The sequence below is a fragment of the Eleutherodactylus coqui genome, chromosome 1, assembly GCF_035609145.1.
Source record: "Eleutherodactylus coqui strain aEleCoq1 chromosome 1, aEleCoq1.hap1, whole genome shotgun sequence".
Lineage (NCBI taxonomy): Eukaryota > Metazoa > Chordata > Amphibia > Anura > Eleutherodactylidae > Eleutherodactylus > Eleutherodactylus coqui.
Genome location: NC_089837.1, coordinates 85,243,340 through 85,268,938, shown reverse-complemented (window position 1 = coordinate 85,268,938; position 25,599 = coordinate 85,243,340).

The window sequence follows — 25,599 nt, the reverse complement described above, 5'->3', positions numbered from 1 at the left end:
CGTACCTCATGTAATCTTACTGTATTCCACCTTATGTTACCATTCCTTATGTATTTCTACTGTGTTCTACTTTTTGTTACCAAACCTTATGTAATCTTACTGTGTTCTACATTTTGTAACAATAGCTTATGTAATCTTAATCTCTTCTACCTTAGGTTACCATACCTTATGTCGTCTTACTGTGTTGTACTTTTTGTTACCATACCTTATTCACCTTGTGTTACCATTCCTTATGTATTTCTACTATGTTCTACCTTTTGTTACCATACCTCATGCAATTTTACTGTATTCCACCTTATGTTAACATACCTTATTTATTTCTACTATGTTCTACCTTTTGTTACCATACCTCATGTAATCTTACTATGTTCTACTTTTTTTTACCATACCTCATGTGATAGTACTGTTTTCCTTTTTGTAACCATACCATATGTAATCTTATTTTCTGCTACCTTATGTTACCATACCTTATGTCATCTTACTGTGTTGTACTTTGTGTTACCATACCTCACGTAATCTTACTGTATTCCACCTTATGTTACTATTCCTTATGTAGTTCTACTATGTTTTACCTTTTGTTACCATACCTTATGTAATCTTACTGTGTTCTACATTTTGTAACCATACCTTATGTAATCTTATTCTCTTCTACCTTATGTTACAATACCTTATGTCATCTTATTGTGTTGTACTTTTTGTTACCATACCTTATGTAATCTTACTGTATTCCACCTAATATTACCATACGTCATGTCATGTTACTGTATACCACCTTATGTTGCCATACCTTATGTATTTCTAAAATGTTCCACTTTTTGTTACCATACCTCATGTAATCTTACTATGTTCCACTTTTTGTTACCATACCTTATGTAATCTTACTATGTTCTACTTTTCGTTACCATACCTTATGTAATCTTATTCTCTTCTACCTTATGTTACCATACCTTATGTCATCTTACTGTATTGAAACTTTTTGTTACCATACCTCTTGTAATCTTACTGTATTCCACCTTATGTTGCCATACCTTATGCCTTTCTACTATGTTCTACTTTTTGTTACCATACCTCATGTAATGTTACTATGTTCTCTTTTTGTTACCATACCTCATGTAATCTTACTGTGTTCTACATTTTGTAAGCATACCTTATGTAATCTTATTTTCTTCTACTTTACATTACCATAACTTATGTCATCTTACTGTGTTGTACTTTTTGTTACCGTATATCACGTAATCTTACTGTATTCCACCTTATGTTACCATCCTTATGTATTTCTTCTGTGTTCTACTTTTTGTTACCATACCTTATGTAATCTTACTGTATTCCACCTTATGTTAACATAACTTATGTATTTCTAATATGTTCTACTTTTTGTTACCATACCTTACGAAATCTTACTGTGTTCTATGTTTTATAACCATACCTTATGTGATCTTTTTCTCTTCTACCTTATGTTACCATACCTTATGTCATCTTACTGTGTTGAACTTTTTGTTACCATACCTTATGTAATCTTACTGTATTCCATCTTATGTTACCATAACGTATGTATTTCTTCTGTGTTCTACTTTTTGTTACCATACCTTATGTAATTTTACTGTATTCCACCTTATCTTGCCATACCTTATGTATTTCTAAAATGTTCTACTTTTTGTTACCATACCTGATGTAATCTTACTGTGTTGTGCATATTGTAACCATACCTTATGTAATCTTATTCTCTTCTACATTATGTTACCATACCTTATGTCATCTTACTGTGTTCTACTTTTTGTTACGATACCTTTTGTAATTTTACTGTATTCCACCTTATCTTACCAAACCTTATGTATTTCTACTGTGTTCTACTTTTTGTTACCATACCTTATGTAATCTTACTGTGTTCTACATTTTGTAATCATACATTATATGATCTTATTCTCTTCTACCTTATGTTACCATACCTTATGACATCTTATTGTGTTGTACTTTTTTTTACCATACCTTATGTAATCTTATTGTATTCCACTTTATGTTGTCATACCTTATGTATTGCTAAAATGTTCTACTTTTTGTTACCATACCTCATGTAATCTTACTGTGTTCTACATTTTGTAACCATACCTTATGTAATCTTATTTTCTTCTACCTTATGTTACCATATCTTATGTCATCTTACTGTGTTGAAACTTTTTGTTACCATACCTCATGTAATCTTACTGTGTTCTACATTTTGTAACCATACCTTATGTAATCTTATTTTCTTCTACCTTATGTTACCATAACTTATGTCATCAAACTGTGTTGTACTTTTTGTTACTATACCTCATGTAATCTTACTATATTCCACCTTTTGTTAACATTACTTATGTATTTTCTACTGTGTTCCACGTTTTGTTACCATACCTTCTGTAATCTTACTGTGTTCTACATTTTGTAACCATACCTTTAGTAATCTTATTCTCTTCTACCTTATTTTACCATACCTTATGTCATCTTACTGTATTGAAACTTTTTGTTACCATACCTCATGTAATCCTACTGTATTCCACCTTATGTTGCCATACCTTATGTATTTCTACTATGTTCTACTTCTTGTTACCATACCTCATGTAATCTTACTATGTTCTCTTTTTGTTACCATAAATCATGTAATCTTACTGTGTTCTACATTTTGTAACCATACCTTATGTAATCTTATTTTCTTCTACCTCATGTTACCATAACTTATGTCATCTTCCGGTGTTGAAACTTTTTGTTACCGTACCTCATGTAATCTTACTGTATTCCACCTTATGTTACCATTCCTTATGTATTTCTACTGTGTTCTACTTTTTGTTACCAAACCTTATGTAATCTTACTGTGTTCTACATTTTGTAACAATAGCTTATGTAATCTTAATCTCTTCTACCTTAGGTTACCATACCTTATGTCGTCTTACTGTGTTGTACTTTTTGTTACCATACCTTATTCACCTTGTGTTACCATTCCTTATGTATTTCTACTATGTTCTACCTTTTGTTACCATACCTCATGCAATTTTACTGTATTCCACCTTATGTTAACATACCTTATTTATTTCTACTATGTTCTACCTTTTGTTACCATACCTCATGTAATCTTACTATGTTCTACTTTTTTTTACCATACCTCATGTGATAGTACTGTTTTCCTTTTTGTAACCATACCATATGTAATCTTATTTTCTGCTACCTTATGTTACCATACCTTATGTCATCTTACTGTGTTGTACTTTGTGTTACCATACCTCACGTAATCTTACTGTATTCCACCTTATGTTACTATTCCTTATGTAGTTCTACTATGTTTTACCTTTTGTTACCATACCTTATGTAATCTTACTGTGTTCTACATTTTGTAACCATACCTTATGTAATCTTATTCTCTTCTACCTTATGTTACAATACCTTATGTCATCTTATTGTGTTGTACTTTTTGTTACCATACCTTATGTAATCTTACTGTATTCCACCTAATGTTACCATACGTCATGTCATGTTACTGTATACCACCTTATGTTGCCATACCTTATGTATTTCTAAAATGTTCCACTTTTTGTTACCATACCTCATGTAATCTTAATATGTTCCACTTTTTGTTACCATACCTTATGTAATCTTACTATGTTCTACTTTTCGTTACCATACCTTATGTAATCTTATTCTCTTCTACCTTATGTTACCATACCTTATGTCATCTTACTGTATTGAAACTTTTTGTTACCATACCTCTTGTAATCTTACTGTATTCCACCTTATGTTGCCATACCTTATGCCTTTCTACTATGTTCTACTTTTTGTTACCATACCTCATGTAATGTTACTATGTTCTCTTTTTGTTACCATACCTCATGTAATCTTACTGTGTTCTACATTTTGTAAGCATACCTTATGTAATCTTATTTTCTTCTACTTTACATTACCATAACTTATGTCATCTTACTGTGTTGTACTTTTTGTTACCGTATATCACGTAATCTTACTGTATTCCACCTTATGTTACCATCCTTATGTATTTCTTCTGTGTTCTACTTTTTGTTACCATACCTTATGTAATCTTACTGTATTCCACCTTATGTTAACATAACTTATGTATTTCTACTATGTTCTACTTTTTGTTACCATACCTTACGAAATCTTACTGTGTTCTATGTTTTATAACCATACCTTATGTGATCTTTTTCTCTTCTACCTTATGTTACCATACCTTATGTCATCTTACTGTGTTGAACTTTTTGTTACCATACCTTATGTAATCTTACTGTATTCCATCTTATGTTACCATAACGTATGTATTTCTTCTGTGTTCTACTTTTTGTTACCATACCTTATGTAATTTTACTGTATTCCACCTTATCTTGCCATACCTTATGTATTTCTAAAATGTTCTACTTTTTGTTACCATACTTGATGTAATCTTACTGTGTTCTGCATATTGTAACCATACCTTATGTAATCTTATTCTCCTCTACATTATGTTACCATACCTTATGTCATCTTACTGTGTTCTACTTTTTGTTACCATACCTTTTGTAATTTTACTGTATTCCACCTTATCTTACCAAACCTTATGTATTTCTACTGTGTTCTACTTTTTGTTACCATACCTTATGTAATCTTACTGTGTTCTACATTTTGTAATCATACATTATATGATCTTATTCTCTTCTACCTTATGTTACCATACCTTATGACATCTTATTGTGTTGTACTTTTTCTTACCATACCTTATGTAATCTTATTGTATTCCACTTTATGTTGTCATACCTTATGTATTGCTAAAATGTTCTACTTTTTGTTACCATACCTCATGTAATCTTACTGTGTTCTACATTTTGTAACCATACCTTATGTAATCTTATTTTCTTCTACCTTATGTTACCATAACTTATGTCATCAAACTGTGTTGTACTTTTTGTTACTATACCTCATGTAATCTTACTACATTTCAGCTTATGTTAACATTACTTATGTATTTTCTACTGTGTTCAACTTTTTGTTACCATACCTTCTGTAATCTTACTGTGTTCTACATTTTGTAACCATACCTTTAGTAATCTTATTCTCTTCTACCTTATTTTACCATACCTTATGTCATCTTACTGTATTGAAACTTTTTGTTACCATACCTCATGTAATCCTACTGTATTCCACCTTATGTTGCCATACCTTATGTATTTCTACTATGTTCTACTTCTTGTTACCATACCTCATGTAATCTTACTATGTTCTCTTTTTGTTACCATAAATCATGTAATCTTACTGTGTTCTACATTTTGTAACCATACCTTATGTAATCTTATTTTCTTCTACCTCATGTTACCATAATTTATGTCATCTTCCGGTGTTGAAACTTTTTGTTACCTTACCTCATGTAATCTTACTGTATTCCACCTTATGTTACCATTCCTTATGTATTTCTACTGTGTTCTATTTTTTGTTACCAAACCTTATGTAATCTTACTGTGTTCTACATTTTGTAACAATAGCTTATGTAATCTTAATCTCTTCTACCTTAGGTTACCATACCTTATGTCGTCTTACTGTGTTGTACTTTTTGTTACCATACCTTATTTACCTTGTGTTACCATTCCTTATGTATTTCTACTATGTTCTACCTTTTGTTACCATACCTCATGCAATTTTACTGTATTCCACCTTATGTTAACATACCTTATTTATTTCTACTATGTTCTACCTTTTGTTACCATACCCCATGTAATCTTACTATGTTCTACTTTTTTTTACCATACCTCATGTAATAGTACTGTTTTCCTTTTTGTAACCATACCATATGTAATCTTATTTTCTGCTACCTTATGTTACCATACCTTATGTCATCTTACTGTGTTGTACTTTGTGTTACCATACCTCACGTAATCTTACTGTATTCCACCTTATGTTACTATTCCTTATGTAGTTCTACTATGTTTTACCTTTTGTTACCATACCTTATGTAATCTTACTGTGTTCTACATTTTGTAACCATACCTTATGTAATCTTATTCTCTTCTACCTTATGTTACAGTACCTTATGTCATCTTATTGTGTTGTACTTTTTGTTACCATACCTTATGTAATCTTACTGTATTTCACCTTATGTTACCATACCTTATGTATTTCTACAGTGATCTACTTTTTGTTACCATACCTTATGTAATATTACTATCTTCCACCTTATCTTACCATACCTCATGTAATCTTACTGTGTTCTACATTTTGTAACTGTACCTTATGTAATCTCATTCTCTTCTACCTTCAGTTACCATACCTCTTGTTATCTTACTGTGTTGTACTTTTTGTTACCATACCTTATGTAATCTTACTGTATTCCACCTTATGTTACCATACCTCATGTCATGTTACTGTATACCACCTTATGTTGCCATACCTTATGTATTTCTATAATGTTCCACTTTTTGTGACCATACCTCATGTAATCTTACTATGTTCCACTTTTTGTTACCATACCTTATGTAATCTTACTATGTTCTACTTTTTGTTACCATACCTTATGTAATCTTATTCTCTTCTACCTTATGTTACCATACCTTATGTCATCTTACTGTATTGAAACTTTTTGTTACCATACCTCTTGTAATCTTACTGTATTCCACCTTATGTTGCCATACCTTATGCCTTTCTACTATGTTCTACTTTTTGTTACCATACCTCATGTAATGTTACTATGTTCTCTTTTTGTTACCATACCTCATGTAATCTTACTGTGTTCTACATTTTGTAACCATACCTTATGTAATCTTATTCTCTTCTACCTTCAGTTACCATACCTCTTGTTATCTTACTGTGTTGTACTTTTTGCTACCATACCTTATGTAATCTTACTGTATTCCACCTTATGTTACCATACCTTATGTATTTCTACAGTGATCTACTTTTTGTTACCATACCTTATGTAATATTACTATCTTCCACCTTATCTTACCATACCTCATGTAATCTTACTGTGTTCTACATTTTGTAACTGTACCTTATGTAATCTCATTCTCTTCTACCTTCAGTTACCATACCTCTTGTTATCTTACTGTGTTGTACTTCATGTTACCATACCTTATGTAATCTTACTGTATTCCACCTTATGTTACCATACCTCATGTCATGTTACTGTATACCACCTTATGTTGCCATACCTTATGTATTTCTATAATGTTCCACTTTTTGTTACCATACCTCATGTAATCTTACTATGTTCCACTTTTTGTTACCATACCTTATGTAATCTTACTATGTTCTACTTTTTGTTACCATACCTTATGTAATCTTATTCTCTTCTACCTTATGTTACCATACCTTATGTCATCTTACTGTATTGAAACTTTTTGTTACCATACCTCTTGTAATCTTACTGTATTCCACCTTATGTTGCCATACCTTATGCCTTTCTACTATGTTCTACTTTTTGTTACCATACCTCATGTAATGTTACTATGTTCTCTTTTTGTTACCATACCTCATGTAATCTTACTGTGTTCTACATTTTGTAACCATACCTTATGTAATCTTATTCTCTTCTACCTTATGTTACAATACCTTATGTCATCTTATTGTGTTGTACTTTTTGTTACCATACCTTATGTAATCTTACTGTATTCCACCTTATGTTACCATACCTTATGTATTTCTACAGTGATCTACTTTTTGTTACTATACCTTATGTAATATTACTATCTTCCACCTTATCTTACCATACCTCATGTAATCTTACTGTTTTCTACATTTTGTAACCGTACCTTATGTAATCTCATTCTCTTCTACCTTCAGTTACCATACCTCTTGTTATCTTACTGTGTTGTACTTTTTGTTACCATACCTTATGTAATCTTACTCTATTCCACCTTATGTTACCATACGTCATGTCATGTTACTGTATACCACCTTATGTTGCCATACCTTATGTATTTCTAAAATGTTCCACTTTTTGTTACCATACCTCATGTAATCTTACTATGTTCCACTTTTTGTTACCATACCTTATGTAATCTTACTATGTTCTACTTTTCGTTACCATACCTTATGTAATCTTATTCTCTTCTACCTTATGTTACCATACCTTATGTCATCTTACTGTATTGAAACTTTTTGTTACCATACCTCTTGTAATCTTACTGTATTCCACCTTATGTTGCCATACCTTATGCCTTTCTACTATGTTCTACTTTTTGTTACCATACCTCATGTAATGTTACTATGTTCTCTTTTTGTTACCATACCTCATGTAATCTTACTGTGTTCTACATTTTGTAAGCATACCTTATGTAATCTTATTTCCTTCTACTTTACATTACCATAACTTATGTCATCTTACTGTGTTGTACTTTTTGTTACCGTATATCACGTAATCTTACTGTATTCCACCTTATGTTACCATCCTTATGTATTTCTTCTGTGTTCTACTTTTTGTTACCATACCTTATGTAATCTTACTGTATTCCACCTTATGTTAACATAACTTATGTATTTCTACTATGTTCTACTTTTTGTTACCATACCTTACGAAATCTTACTGTGTTCTATGTTTTATAACCATACCTTATGTGATCTTTTTCTCTTCTACCTTATGTTACCATACCTTATGTCATCTTACTGTGTTGAACTTTTTGTTACCATACCTTATGTAATCTTACTGTATTCCATCTTATGTTACCATAACGTATGTATTTCTTCTGTGTTCTAATTTTGTTACCATACCTTATGTAATTTTACTGTATTCCACCTTATCTTGCCATACCTTATGTATTTCTAAAATGTTCTACTTTTTGTTACCATACCTGATGTAATCTTACTGTGTTCTGCATATTGTAACCATACCTTATGTAATCTTATTCTCTTCTACATTATGTTACCATACCTTATGTCATCTTACTGTGTTCTACTTTTTGTTACCATACCTTTTGTAATTTTACTGTATTCCACCTTATCTTACCAAACCTTATGTATTTCCACTGTGTTCTACTTTTTGTTACCATACCTTATGTAATCTTACTGTGTTCTACATTTTGTAATCATACATTATATGATCTTATTCTCTTCTACCTTATGTTACCATACCTTATGACATCTTATTGTGTTGTACTTTTTCTTACCATACCTTATGTAATCTTATTGTATTCCACTTTATGTTGTCATACCTTATGTATTGCTAAAATGTTCTACTTTTTGTTACCATACCTCATGTAATCTTACTGTGTTCTACTTTTTTTTACCATACCTCATGTAATAGTACTGTTTTCCTTTTTGTAACCATACCATATGTAATCTTATTTTCTGCTACCTTATGTTACCATACCTGATGTCATCTTACTGTGTTGTACTTTGTATTACCATACCTCACGTAATCTTACTGTATTCCACCTTATGTTACTATTCCTTATGTAGTTCTACTATGTTTTTCCTTTTCTTACCATACCTTATGTAATCTTACTGTGTTCTACATTTTGTAACCATACCTTATGTAATCTTATTCTCTTCTACCTTATGTTACAATACCTTATGTCATCTTATTGTGTTGTACTTTTTGTTACCATACCTTATGTAATCTTACTGTATTCCACCTTATGTTACCATACCTTATGTATTTCTACAGTGATCTACTTTTTGTTACCATACCTTATGTAATATTACTATCTTCCACCTTATCTTACCATACCTCATGTAATCTTACTGTGTTCTACATTTTGTTACCGTACCTTATGTAATCTCATTCTTTTCTACCTTCAGTTACCATACCTCTTGTCATCTTACTGTGTTGTACTTTTTGTTACCATACCTTATGTAATCTTACTGTATTCCACCTTATGTTACCATACCTCATGTCATGTTACTGTATACCACCTTATGTTGCCATACCTTAAGTATTTCTAAAATGTTCCACTTTTTGTTACCATACCTCATGTAATCTTACTATGTTCCACTTTTTGTTACCATACCTTATGTAATCTTATTCTCTTCTACCTTATGTTACCATACCTTATGTCATCTTACTGTATTGAAACTTTTTGTTACCATACCTCTTGTAATCTTACTGTACTCCACCTTATGTTGCTATACCTTATGCCTTTCTACTATGTTCTACTTTTTGTTACCATACCTCATGTAATGTTACTATGTTCTCTTTTTGTTACCATACCTCATGTAATCTTACTGTGTTCTACATTTTGTAAGCATACCTTATGTAATCTTATTTTCTTCTACCTTATGTTACCATACCTTATGTCATCTTACTGTATTGAAACTTTTTGTTACCATACCTCTTGTAATCTTACTGTATTCCACCTTATGTTGCCATACCTTATGCCTTTCTACTATGTTCTACTTTTTGTTACCATACCTCATGTAATGTTACTATCTTCTCTTTTTGTTACCATACCTCATGTAATCTTACTGTGTTCTACATTTTGTAAGCATACCTTATGTAATCTCATTTTCTTCTACTTTACATTACCATAACTTATGCCATCTTACTGTGTTGTACTTTTTGTTACCGTATATCACGTAATCTTACTGTATTCCACCTTATGTTACCTTTCCTTATGTATTTCTTCTGTGTTCTACTTTTTGTTACCATACCTTATGTAATCTTACTGTATTCCACCTTATGTTAACATAACTTATGTATTTCTACTATGTTCTACTTTTTGTTACCATACCTTATGTAATCTTACTGTGTTCTACATTTTGTAACCATACCTTATGTAATCTTATTCTCTTCTACCTTATGTTACAATACCTTATGTCATCTTATTGTGTTGTACTTTTTGTTACCATACCTTATGTAATCTTACTGTATTCCACCTTATGTTACCATACCTTATGTATTTCTACAGTGATCTAATTTTTGTTACCATACCTTATGTAATATTACTATCTTCCACCTTATCTTACCATACCTCATGTAATCTTACTGTGTTCTACATTTTGCAACCGTACCTTATGTAATCTCATTCTCTTCTACCTTCAGTTACCATACCTCTTGTTATCTTACTGTGTTGTACTTTTTGTTACCATACCTTATGTAATCTTACTGTATTCCACCTTATGTTACCATACGTCATGTCATGTTACTGTATACCACCTTATGTTGCCATACCTTATGTATTTCTAAAATGTTCCACTTTTTGTTACCATACCTCATGTAATCTTACTATGTTCCACTTTTTGTTACCATACCTTATGTAATCTTACTATGTTCTACTTTTTGTTACCATACCTTATGTAATCTTATTCTCTTCTACCTTATGTTACCATACCTTATGTCATCTTACTGTATTGAAACTTTTTGTTACCATAACTCTTGTAATCTTACTGTAATCCACCTTATGTTGCCATACCTTATGCCTTTCTACTATGTTCTACTTTTTGTTACCATACCTCATGTAATGTTACTATGTTCTCTTTTTGTTACCATACCTCATGTAATCTTACTGTGTTCTACATTTTGTAAGCATACCTTATGTAATCTTATTTTCTTCTACTTTACATTACCATAACTTATGTCATCTTACTGTGTTGTACTTTTTGTTACCGTATATCACGTAATCTTACTGTATTCCACCTTATGTTACCATCCTTATGTATTTCTTCTGTGTTCTACTTTTTGTTACCATACCTTATGTAATCTTACTGTATTCCACCTTATGTTAACATAACTTATGTATTTCTACTATGTTCTACTTTTTGTTACCATACCTTACGTAATCTTACTGTGTTCTATGTTTTATAACCATACCTTATGTGATCTTTTTCTCTTCTACCTTATGTTACCATACCTTATGTCATCTTACTGTGTTGAACTTTTTGTTACCATACCTTATGTAATTTTACTGTATTCCACCTTATCTTGCCATACCTTATGTATTTCTAAAATGTTCTACTTTTTGTTACCATACTTGATGTAATCTTACTGTGTTCTGCATATTGTAACCATACCTTATGTAATCTTATTCTCTTCTACATTATGTTACCATACCTTATGTCATCTTACTGTGTTCTACTTTTTGTTACCATACCTTTTGTAATTTTACTGTATTCCACCTTATCTTACCAAACCTTATGTATTTCTACTGTGTTCTACTTTTTGTTACCATACCTTATGTAATCTTACTGTGTTCTACATTTTGTAATCATACATTATATGATCTTATTCTCTTCTACCTTATGTTACCATACCTTATGACATCTTATTGTGTTGTACTTTTTCTTACCATACCTTAAGTAATCTTATTGTATTCCACTTTATGTTGTCATACCTTATGTATTGCTAAAATGTTCTACTTTTTGTTAGCATACCTCATGTAATCTTACTGTGTTCTACATTTTGTAACCATACCTTATGTAATCTTATTTTCTTCTACCTTATGTAACCATAACTTATGTCATCTTACTGTGTTGAAACTTTTTGTTACCATACCTCATGTAATCTTACTGTGTTCTACATTTTGTAACCATACCTTATGTAATCTTATTTTCTTCTACCTTATGTTACCATAACTTATGTCATCAAACTGTGTTGTACTTTTTGTTACTATACCTCATGTAATCTTACTATATTCCACCTTATGTTAACATTACTTATGTATTTTCTATTGTGTTCAACGTTTTGTTACCATACCTTCTGTAATCTTACTGTGTTCTACATTTTGTAACCATACCTTTAATAATCGTATTCTCTTCTACCTTATTTTACCATACCTCATGTCATCTTACTGTATTGAAACTTTTTGTTACCATACCTCATGTAATCCTACTGTATTCCACCTTATGTTGCCATACCTTATGTATTTCTACTATGTTCTACTTCTTGTTACCATACCTCATGTAATCTTACTATGTTCTCTTTTTGTTACCATAAATCATGTAATCTTACTGTGTTCTACATTTTGTAACCATACCTTATGTAATCTTACTGTGTTCTACATTTTGTAATCATACATTATATGATTTTATTCTCTTCTACCTTATGTTACCTTACCTTATGACATCTTATTGTGTTGTACTTTTTCTTACCATACCTTATGTAATCTTATTGTATTCTACTTTATGTTGTTATACCTTATGTATTGCTAAAATGTTCCACTTTTTGTTACCATACCTCATGTAATCTTACTGTGTTCTACATTTTGTAACCATACCTTATGTAATCTTATTTTCTTCTACCTTATGTTACCATAACTTATGTCATCAAACTGTGTTGTACTTTTTGTTACGATACCTCATGTAATCTTACTATATTCCACCTTATGTTAACATTACTTATGTATTTCTAATATGTTCTACTTTTTGTTACCATACCTTACGAAATCTTACTGTGTTCTATGTTTTATAACCATACCTTATGTGATCTTTTTCTCTTCTACCTTATGTTACCATACCTTATGTCATCTTACTGTGTTGAACTTTTTGTTACCATACCTTATGTAATCTTACTGTATTCCATCTTATGTTACCATAACGTATGTATTTCTTCTGTGTTCTACTTTTTGTTACCATACCTTATGTAATTTTACTGTATTCCACCTTATCTTGCCATACCTTATGTATTTCTAAAATGTTCTACTTTTTGTTACCATACCTGATGTAATCTTACTGTGTTGTGCATATTGTAACCATACCTTATGTAATCTTATTCTCTTCTACATTATGTTACCATACCTTATGTCATCTTACTGTGTTCTACTTTTTGTTACGATACCTTTTGTAATTTTACTGTATTCCACCTTATCTTACCAAACCTTATGTATTTCTACTGTGTTCTACTTTTTGTTACCATACCTTATGTAATCTTACTGTGTTCTACATTTTGTAATCATACATTATATGATCTTATTCTCTTCTACCTTATGTTACCATACCTTATGACATCTTATTGTGTTGTACTTTTTTTTACCATACCTTATGTAATCTTATTGTATTCCACTTTATGTTGTCATACCTTATGTATTGCTAAAATGTTCTACTTTTTGTTACCATACCTCATGTAATCTTACTGTGTTCTACATTTTGTAACCATACCTTATGTAATCTTATTTTCTTCTACCTTATGTTACCATATCTTATGTCATCTTACTGTGTTGAAACTTTTTGTTACCATACCTCATGTAATCTTACTGTGTTCTACATTTTGTAACCATACCTTATGTAATCTTATTTTCTTCTACCTTATGTTACCATAACTTATGTCATCAAACTGTGTTGTACTTTTTGTTACTATACCTCATGTAATCTTACTATATTCCACCTTTTGTTAACATTACTTATGTATTTTCTACTGTGTTCAACGTTTTGTTACCATACCTTCTGTAATCTTACTGTGTTCTACATTTTGTAACCATACCTTTAGTAATCTTATTCTCTTCTACCTTATTTTACCATACCTTATGTCATCTTACTGTATTGAAACTTTTTGTTACCATACCTCATGTAATCCTACTGTATTCCACCTTATGTTGCCATACCTTATGTATTTCTACTATGTTCTACTTCTTGTTACCATACCTCATGTAATCTTACTATGTTCTCTTTTTGTTACCATAAATCATGTAATCTTACTGTGTTCTACATTTTGTAACCATACCTTATGTAATCTTATTTTCTTCTACCTCATGTTACCATAACTTATGTCATCTTCCGGTGTTGAAACTTTTTGTTACCTTACCTCATGTAATCTTACTGTATTCCACCTTATGTTACCATTCCTTATGTATTTCTACTGTGTTCTACTTTTTGTTACCAAACCTTATGTAATCTTACTGTGTTCTACATTTTGTAACAATAGCTTATGTAATCTTAATCTCTTCTACCTTAGGTTACCATACCTTATGTCGTCTTACTGTGTTGTACTTTTTGTTACCATACCTTATTCACCTTGTGTTACCATTCCTTATGTATTTCTACTATGTTCTACCTTTTGTTACCATACCTCATGCAATTTTACTGTATTCCACCTTATGTTAACATACCTTATTTATTTCTACTATGTTCTACCTTTTGTTACCATACCTCATGTAATCTTACTATGTTCTACTTTTTTTTACCATACCTCATGTGATAGTACTGTTTTCCTTTTTGTAACCATACCATATGTAATCTTATTTTCTGCTACCTTATGTTACCATACCTTATGTCATCTTACTGTGTTGTACTTTGTGTTACCATACCTCACGTAATCTTACTGTATTCCACCTTATGTTACTATTCCTTATGTAGTTCTACTATGTTTTACCTTTTGTTACCATACCTTATGTAATCTTACTGTGTTCTACATTTTGTAACCATACCTTATGTAATCTTATTCTCTTCTACCTTATGTTACAATACCTTATGTCATCTTATTGTGTTGTACTTTTTGTTACCATACCTTATGTAATCTTACTGTATTCCACCTAATGTTACCATACGTCATGTCATGTTACTGTATACCACCTTATGTTGCCATACCTTATGTATTTCTAAAATGTTCCACTTTTTGTTACCATACCTCATGTAATCTTAATATGTTCCACTTTTTGTTACCATACCTTATGTAATCTTACTATGTTCTACTTTTCGTTACCATACCTTATGTAATCTTATTCTCTTCTACCTTATGTTACCATACCTTATGTCATCTTACTGTATTGAAACTTTTTGTTACCATACCTCTTGTAATCTTACTGTATTCCACCTTATGTTGCCATACCTTATGCCTTTCTACTATGTTCTACTTTTTGTTACCATACCTCATGTAATGTTACTATGTTCTCTTTTTGTTACCATACCTCATGTAATCTTACTGTGTTCTACATTTTGTAAGCATACCTTATGTAATCTTATTTTCTTCTACTTTACATTACCATAACTTATGTCATCTTACTGTGTTGTACTTTTTGTTACCGTATATCACGTAATCTTACTGTATTCCACCTTATGTTACCATCCTTATGTATTTCTTCTGTGTTCTACTTTTTGTTACCATACCTTATGTAATCTTACTGTATTCCACCTTATGTTAACATAACTTATGTATTTCTAATATGTTCTACTTTTTGTTACCATACCTTACGAAATCTTACTGTGTTCTATGTTTTATAACCATACCTTATGTGATCTTTTTCTCTTCTACCTTATGTTACCATACCTTATGTCATCTTACTGTGTTGAACTTTTTGTTACCATACCTTATGTAATCTTACTGTATTCCATCTTATGTTACCATAACGTATGTATTTCTTCTGTGTTCTACTTTTTGTTACCATACCTTATGTAATTTTACTGTATTCCACCTTATCTTGCCATACCTTATGTATTTCTAAAATGTTCTACTTTTTGTTACCATACCTGATGTAATCTTACTGTGTTGTGCATATTGTAACCATACCTTATGTAATCTTATTCTCTTCTACATTATGTTACCATACCTTATGTCATCTTACTGTGTTCTACTTTTTGTTACGATACCTTTTGTAATTTTACTGTATTCCACCTTATCTTACCAAACCTTATGTATTTCTACTGTGTTCTACTTTTTGTTACCATACCTTATGTAATCTTACTGTGTTCTACATTTTGTAATCATACATTATATGATCTTATTCTCTTCTACCTTATGTTACCATACCTTATGACATCTTATTGTGTTGTACTTTTTTTTACCATACCTTATGTAATCTTATTGTATTCCACTTTATGTTGTCATACCTTATGTATTGCTAAAATGTTCTACTTTTTGTTACCATACCTCATGTAATCTTACTGTGTTCTACATTTTGTAACCATACCTTATGTAATCTTATTTTCTTCTACCTTATGTTACCATATCTTATGTCATCTTACTGTGTTGAAACTTTTTGTTACCATACCTCATGTAATCTTACTGTGTTCTACATTTTGTAACCATACCTTATGTAATCTTAATCTCTTCTACCTTAGGTTACCATACCTTATGTCGTCTTACTGTGTTGTACTTTTTGTTACCATACCTTATTTACCTTGTGTTACCATTCCTTATGTATTTCTACTATGTTCTACCTTTTGTTACCATACCTCATGCAATTTTACTGTATTCCACCTTATGTTAACATACCTTATTTATTTCTACTATGTTCTACCTTTTGTTACCATACCTCATGTAATCTTACTATGTTCTACTTTTTTTTACCATACCTCATGTAATAGCACTGTTTTCCTTTTTGTAACCATACCATATGTAATCTTATTTTCTGCTACCTTATGTTACCATACCTTATGTCATCTTACTGTGTTGTACTTTGTGTTACCATAACTCACGTAATCTTACTGTATTCCACCTTATGTTACTATTCCTTATGTAGTTCTACTATGTTTTACCTTTTGTTACCATACCTTATGTAATCTTACTGTGTTCTACATTTTGTAACCATACCTCATGTAATCTTATTCTCTTCTACCTTATGTTACAATACCTTATGCCATCTTATTGTGTTGTACTTTTTGTTACCATACCTTATGTAATCTTACTGTATTCCACCTTATGTTACCATACCTTATGTATTTCTACAGTGATCTACTTTTTGTTACCATATCTTATGTAATATTACTATCTTCCACCTTATCTTACCATACCTCATGTAATCTTACTGTGTTCTACATTTTGTAACCGTACCTTATGTAATCTCATTCTCTTCTACCTTCAGTTACCATACCTCTTGTCATCTTACTGTGTTGTACTTTTTGGCTACCATACCTTATGTAATCTTACTGTATTCCACCTTATGTTACCATACCTCATGTCATGTTACTGTATACCACCTTATGTTGCCATACCTTATGTATTTCTAAAATGTTCCACTTTTTGTTACCATACCTCATGTAATCTTACTATGTTCCACTTTTTGTTACCATACCTTATGTAATCTTATTCTCTTCTACCTTATGTTACCATACCTTATGTCATCTTACTGTATTGAAACTTTTTGTTACCATACCTCTTGTAATCTTACTGTATTCCACCTTATGTTGCCATACCTTATGCCTTTCTACTATGTTCTACTTTTTGTTACCATACCTCATGTAATGTTACTATGTTCTCTTTTTGTTACCATACCTCATGTAATGTTACTATGTTCTCTTTTTGTTACCATACCTCATGTAATCTTACTGTGTTCTACATTTTGTAAGCATACCTTATGTAATCTTATTTTCTTCTACTTTACATTACCATAACTTATGTCATCTTACTGTCTTGTACTTTTTGTTACCGTATATCACGTAATCGTACTGTATTCCACCTTATGTTACCTTTCCTTATGTATTTCTTCTGTGTTCTACTTTTTATTACCATACCTTATGTAATCTTACTGTATTCCACCTTATATTAACATAACTTATGTATTTCTACTATGTTCTACTTTTTGTTACCATACCTTATGTAATCTTACTGTGTTCTACATTTTGTAACCATACCTTATGTAATCTTATTCTCTTCTACCTTATGTTACAATACCTTATGTCATCTTATTGTGTTGTACTTTTTGTTACCATACCTTATGTAATCTTACTGTATTCTACCTTATGTTACCATACCTTATGTATTTCTACAGTGATCTACTTTTTGTAACCATACCTTATGTAATATTACTATCTTCCACCTTATCTTACCATACCTCATGTAATCTTACTGTGTTCTACATTTTGTAACCGTACCTTATGTAATCTCATTCTCTTCTACCTTCAGTTACCATACCTCTTGTTATCTTACTGTGTTGTACTTTTTGTTACCATACCTTATGTAATCTTACTGTATTCCACCTTATGTTACCATACCTCATGTCATGTTACTGTATACCACCTTATGTTGCCATACCTTATGTATTTCTAAAATGTTCCACTTTTTGTTACCATACCTCATGTAATCTTACTATGTTCCACTTTTTGTTACCAAACCTTATGTAATCTTACTATGTTCTACTTTTTGTTACCATACCTTATGTAATCTTATTCTCTTCTACCTTATGTTACCATACCTTATGTCATCTTACTGTATTGAAACTTTTTGTTACCATACCTCTTGTAATCTTACTGTATTCCACCTTATGTTGCCATACCTTATGCCTTTCTACTATGTTCTACTTTTTGTTACCATACCTCATGTAATGTTACTATGTTCTCTTTTTGTTACCATACCTCATGTAATCTTACTGTGTTCTACATTTTGTAAGCATAGCTTATGTAATCTTATTTTCTTCTACTTTACATTACCATAACTTATGTCATCTTACTGTGTTGTACTTTTTGTTACCGTATATCACGTAATCTTACTGTATTCCACCTTATGTTACCATCCTAATGTATTTCTTCTGTGTTCTACTTTTTGTTACCATACCTTATGTAATCTTACTGTATTCCACCTTATGTTAACATAACTTATGTATTTCTAATATGTTCTACTTTTTGTTACCATACCTTACGTAATCTTACTGTGTTCTATGTTTTATAACCATACCTTATGTGATCTTTTTCTCTTCTACCTTATGTTACCATACCTTATGTCATCTTACTGTGTTGAACTTTTTGTTACCATACCTTATGTAATCTTACTGTATTCCATCTTATGTTACCATAACGTATGTATTTCTTCTGTGTTCTACTTTTTGTTACCATACCTTATGTAATTTTACTGTATTCCACCTTATCTTGCCATACCTTATGTATTTCTAAAATGTTCTACTTTTTGTTACCATACCTGATGTAATCTTACTGTGTTCTGCATATTGTAACCATACCGTATGTAATCTTATTCTCTTCTACATTATGTTACCATACCTTATGTCATCTTACTGTGTTCTACTTTTTGTTACCATACCTTTTGTAATTTTACTGTATTCCACCTTATCTTACCAAACCTTATGTATTTCTACTGTGTTCTACTTTTTGTTACCATACCTTATGTAATCTTACTGTGTTCTACATTTTGTAATCATACATTATATGATCTTATTCTCTTCTACCTTATGTTACCATACCTTATGACATCTTATTGTGTTGTACTTTTTCTTACCATACCTTATGTAATCTTATTGTATTCCACTTTATGTTGTCATACCTTATGTATTGCTAAAATGTTCTACTTTTTGTTACCATACCTCATGTAATCTTACTGTGTTCTACATTTTGTAACCATACCTTATGTAATCTTATTTTCTTCTACCTTATGTTACCATAACTTATGTCATCTTACTGTGTTGAAACTTTTTGTTACCATACCTCATGTAATCTTACTGTGTTCTACATTTTGTAACCATACCTTATGTAATCTTATTTTCTTCTATCTAATGTTACCATAACTTATGTCATCAAACTGTGTTGTACTTTTTGTTACTATACCTCATGTTATCTTACTATATTCCACCTTATGTTAACATTACTTATGTATTTTCTACTGTGTTAAACTTTTTGTTACCATACCTTCTGTAATCTTACTATATTCCACCTTATGTTAACATTACTTATGTATTTTCTACTGTGTTCAACTTTTTGTTACCATACCTTCTGTAATCTTACTGTGTTCTACATTTTGTAACCATACCTTTAGTAATCTTATTCTCTTCTACCTTATTTTACCATACCTTATGTCATCTTACTGTATTGAAACTTTTTGTTACCATACCTCATGTAATCCTACTATATTCCACCTTATGTTAACATACCTTATTTATTTCTACTATGTTCTACCTTTTGTTACCATACCTCATGTAATCTTACTATGTTCTACTTTTTTTTACCATACCTCATGTAATAGTACTGTTTTCCTTTTTGTAACCATACCATATGTAATCTTATTTTCTGCTACCTTATGTACCATTCCTTATGTCATCTTACTGTGTTGTACTTTGTGTTACCATACCTCACGTAATCTTACTGTATTCCACCTTATGTTACTATTCCTTATGTAGTTCTACTATGTTTTACCTTTTGTTACCATACCTTATGTAATCTTACTGTGTTCTACATTTTGTAACCGTACCTTATGTAATCTCATTCTCTTCTACCTTCAGTTACCATACCTCTTGTCATCTTACTGTGTTGTACTTTTTGTTACCATACCTTATGTAATCTTACTGTATTCCACCTTATGTTACCATACCTCATGTCATGTTACTGTATTGCACCTTATGTTGCCATACCTTATGTATTTCTAAAATGTTCTACATTTTGTAACCATACTTTATGTAATCTTATCCTCTTCTACATTTTGTTACCACACCTTATGTCATCTTACTGTATTGAAACTTTTTGTTAGCATACCTCATGTAATCTTACTGTATTCCACCTTATGTTGCCATACCTTATGCCGTTCGACTATGTTCTCTTTTTGTTACCATACCTCATGTAATCTTACTGTGTTCTACATTTTGTAAGCATACCTTATGTAATCTTATTTTCTTCTACCTTATGGTACCATAACTTATGTCATCTTACTGTGTTGTACTTTTTGTTACCGTACATCACGTAATCTGACTGTATTCCACCTTATGTTACCATTCCTTATGTATTTCTTCTGTGTTCTACTTTTTGTTACCATACCTTATGTAATCTTACTGTATTCCACCTTATGTTAACATAACTTATGTATTTCTACTATGTTCTACTTTTTGTTACCATACCTTACGTAATCTTACTGTGTTCTACGTTTTATAACCATACCTTATGTAATCTTATTCTCTTCTACCTTATGTTACCATAACTTATGTCATCTTACTGTGTTGAACTTTTTGTTACCATACCTTATGTAATCTTACTGAATTCCATCTTATCTTACCATACCGTATGTATTTCTTCTGTGTTCTACTTTTTGTTACCATACCTTATGTAATCTTGCTGTATTCCACCTTATGTTACCATACTTCATGTATTTCTAAAATGTTCTACTTTTTGTTACCATACCTCATGTAATCTTACTGTGTTCTACATTTTGTAGCCATACCTTATTTAATCTTATTTTCTTCTACCTTATTTTACCACACTTTGTTATTTTACTGTCTTGTACTTTGTATTACCATACCTCATGTAATCTTACTGTATTCCACGTTATGTTACCATACCTTATGTATTTCTATTATGCCTTACTTTTGTTACGATATCTTATGTAATCTTACTGTATTCCACCTTATGTTACCATACCTCATGTAACCTTACTGTATTCTACATTTTCTAACCATTCCTTATGCAATATTATTTTCTTCTACATTATGTTACCATACCTTATGTCATCTTACGGTGTTCTACTTTTTGTTACCATACCTTTTGTAATTTTACTGTATTCCACCTTATGTTACCATATCTTATGTATTTCTACTGTGTTCTACTTTTTGTTACCATACCTTATGTAATCTTACTCTCTTCTACCTTATGTTACCATACCTTATGTCATCTTATTGTGTTGTACTTTTTGTTACCATACCTTATGTAATCTTACTGTGTTCTACATTTTGTAACCATACCTTATGTAATCTTAATCTCTTATACATTATGTTACCATACCTTATGTCATCTTACTGTGTTGTACTTTTTGTTACCATACCTTTTGTAATTTTACTGTATTCCACCTTATGTTACCATACCTTATGTATTTCTACTGTGATCTACTTTTTGTTACCATACCTTATGTAATATTATTATATTTCACCTTATGTTAACATACCTCATGTAATCTTACTGTGCTCTACATTTTGTAAGCATACCTTATGTAATCTTATTCTCTTCTACCTTCAGTTACCATACCTCTTGTCATCTTACTGTGTTGTTCTTTTTGTTACCATACCTTATGTAATCTTTCTGTATTCCACCTTATGTTACCATACCTCATGTCATCTTACTGTATTCCACCTTATGTATTTCTAAAATGTTCTACATTTTGTAACCATACCTTATGTAATCTTATTCTCTTCTACCTTATGTTACCATACCTTATGTCATCTTACTGTATTGAAACTTTTTGTTAGCATACCTCATGTAATGTTACTGTATTCCACCTTATGTTGCCATACCTTATGCCTTTCTACTATGTTCTACTTTTTGTTACCATACCTCATGTAATCTTACTGTGTTCTACATTTTGTAAGCATACCTTATGTAATCTTATTTTCTTCTACCACATCTTACAATAACTTATGTCATCTTACTGTGTTGTACTTTTTGTTACCGTACCTCACGTAATCTTACTGTATTCCACCTTATGTTACCATTCCTTATGTATTTCTACTATATTTTACCTTTTGTTACCATACCTCATGTAATCTTACTTTATTCCACCTCATGTTAACATAACATATGTATTTCTACTATGTTCTACTTTTTGTTCATACCTTATGAAATCTTACTGTGTTCTATGTTTTATAACCATACCTTATGTAATCTTATTCTCTTCTTCCTTATGTTACCATACCTTATGTCATCTTACTGTATTGTACTTTTTGTTACCATACCTTATGTAATCTTACTGAATTCCATCTTATCTTACCATACCGTATGTATTTCTTCTGTGTTCTACTTTTTGTTACCATACCTTATGTAATCTTGCTGTATTCCACCTTATGTTACCATACTTCATGTATTTCTAAAATGTTCTACTTTTTGTTACCATACCTCATGTAATCTTACTGTGTTCTACATTTTGTAGCCATACCTTATTTAATCTTATTTTCTTCTACCTTATTTTACCACACTTTGTTATTTTACTGTCTTGTACTTTGTATTACCATACCTCATGTAATCTTACTGTATTCCACGTTATGTTACCATACCTTATGTATTTCTATTATGCCTTACTTTTGTTACGATATCTTATGTAATCTTACTGTATTCCACCTTATGTTACCATACCTCATGTAACCTTACTGTATTCTACATTTTCTAACCATTCCTTATGCAATATTATTTTCTTCTACATTATGTTACCATACCTTATGTCATCTTACGGTGTTCTACTTTTTGTTACCATACCTTTTGTAATTTTACTGTATTCCACCTTATGTTACCATATCTTATGTATTTCTACTGTGTTCTACTTTTTGTTACCATACCTTATGTAATCTTACTCTCTTCTACCTTATGTTACCATACCTTATGTCATCTTATTGTGTTGTACTTTTTGTTACCATACCTTATGTAATCTTACTGTGTTCTACATTTTGTAAGCATACCTTATGTAATCTTATTTTCTTCTACCACATCTTACAATAACTTATGTCATCTTACTGTGTTGTACTTTTTGTTACCGTACCTCACGTAATCTTACTGTATTCCACCTTATGTTACCATTCCTTATGTATTTCTACTATATTTTACCTTTTGTTACCATACCTCATGTAATCTTACTTTATTCCACCTCATGTTAACATAACATATGTATTTCTACTATGTTCTACTTTTTGTTCATACCTTATGAAATCTTACTGTGTTCTATGTTTTATAACCATACCTTATGTAATCTTATTCTCTTCTTCCTTATGTTACCATACCTTATGTCATCTTACTGTATTGTACTTTTTGTTACCATACCTTATGTAATCTTACTGTATTCCATCTTATGTTACCATACCTCATGTATTTCTACTGTGTTCTACTTTTTGTTACCATACCTTATGTAATCTTACTGTATTCCAGCTTTTGTTACTAACATAGGGAAGAGTTGAGTAGGATTACAAAAGGTATAGTAACATAAGGTGGAATAAAGTAAGATAACATAACGTATGGTAACAAGGTAGAATAGAGTAAGATTACATAAGGCATGTTAACCATAAGGTGGAATACAGTAAAAGTAAAAAAAATTATGGTAACATAAGGTCGTGTACAGAAAGATTACAAAAGGGATGGTAACATAAGAATGAATACACTAACATTACATAAGGTATGGTAACATAACGTAGAACACAGTAAGATTACAAAAGGTATAGTACCATAACGAGGAAAACACTAACATTACATAAGATATGGTAACAAAAGGTGCAAAACAGTAAGATTACAAAAAGTATGGTATCATAAGGTTGAATACAGTAAGATTACATAAGGTATGGCAACATAGGGTGGAATACAGTAAGATTGCAAAAGCAATGGTAACATTAGGTCAAATATAATATGAATACAGAAGCAATAGTAACATAATGTAGAATAGAGTTACATAAAAGATGGTGAAAGAAGGTAGAGCACATTAAGATTACAAAAGGTATAGTAATATTAGGTGGAAAACAGTAGAATTACAAAAGGTTTGGAAACATAAGGTAGAATAGAGTAAGATTATATAAGATATGTTAACATAAGGAAGAACACAGTAAGATCACAAAAGGTATTGTAACATAAGGTGAAATTCAGTAAGATTATATAAGGTATGGAAACATAAGGTAGAATAGAATAAGATTATGTAAGAAGTGTTAACATAAGAAAGAACACTGTAAGATTACAAAAGGTTTGGTAACATAAGGTAGAGTAGAGTAGGATTACAAAAGGTATAGTAAAATAAGATGGAATACAGTATGAGTACAAAACTTTAGGTAACATAAGGTATACTACAGGTATGTTAACATAAGGTAGGACACAGTAAGATTACAAAAGGTATGGTAACATAAG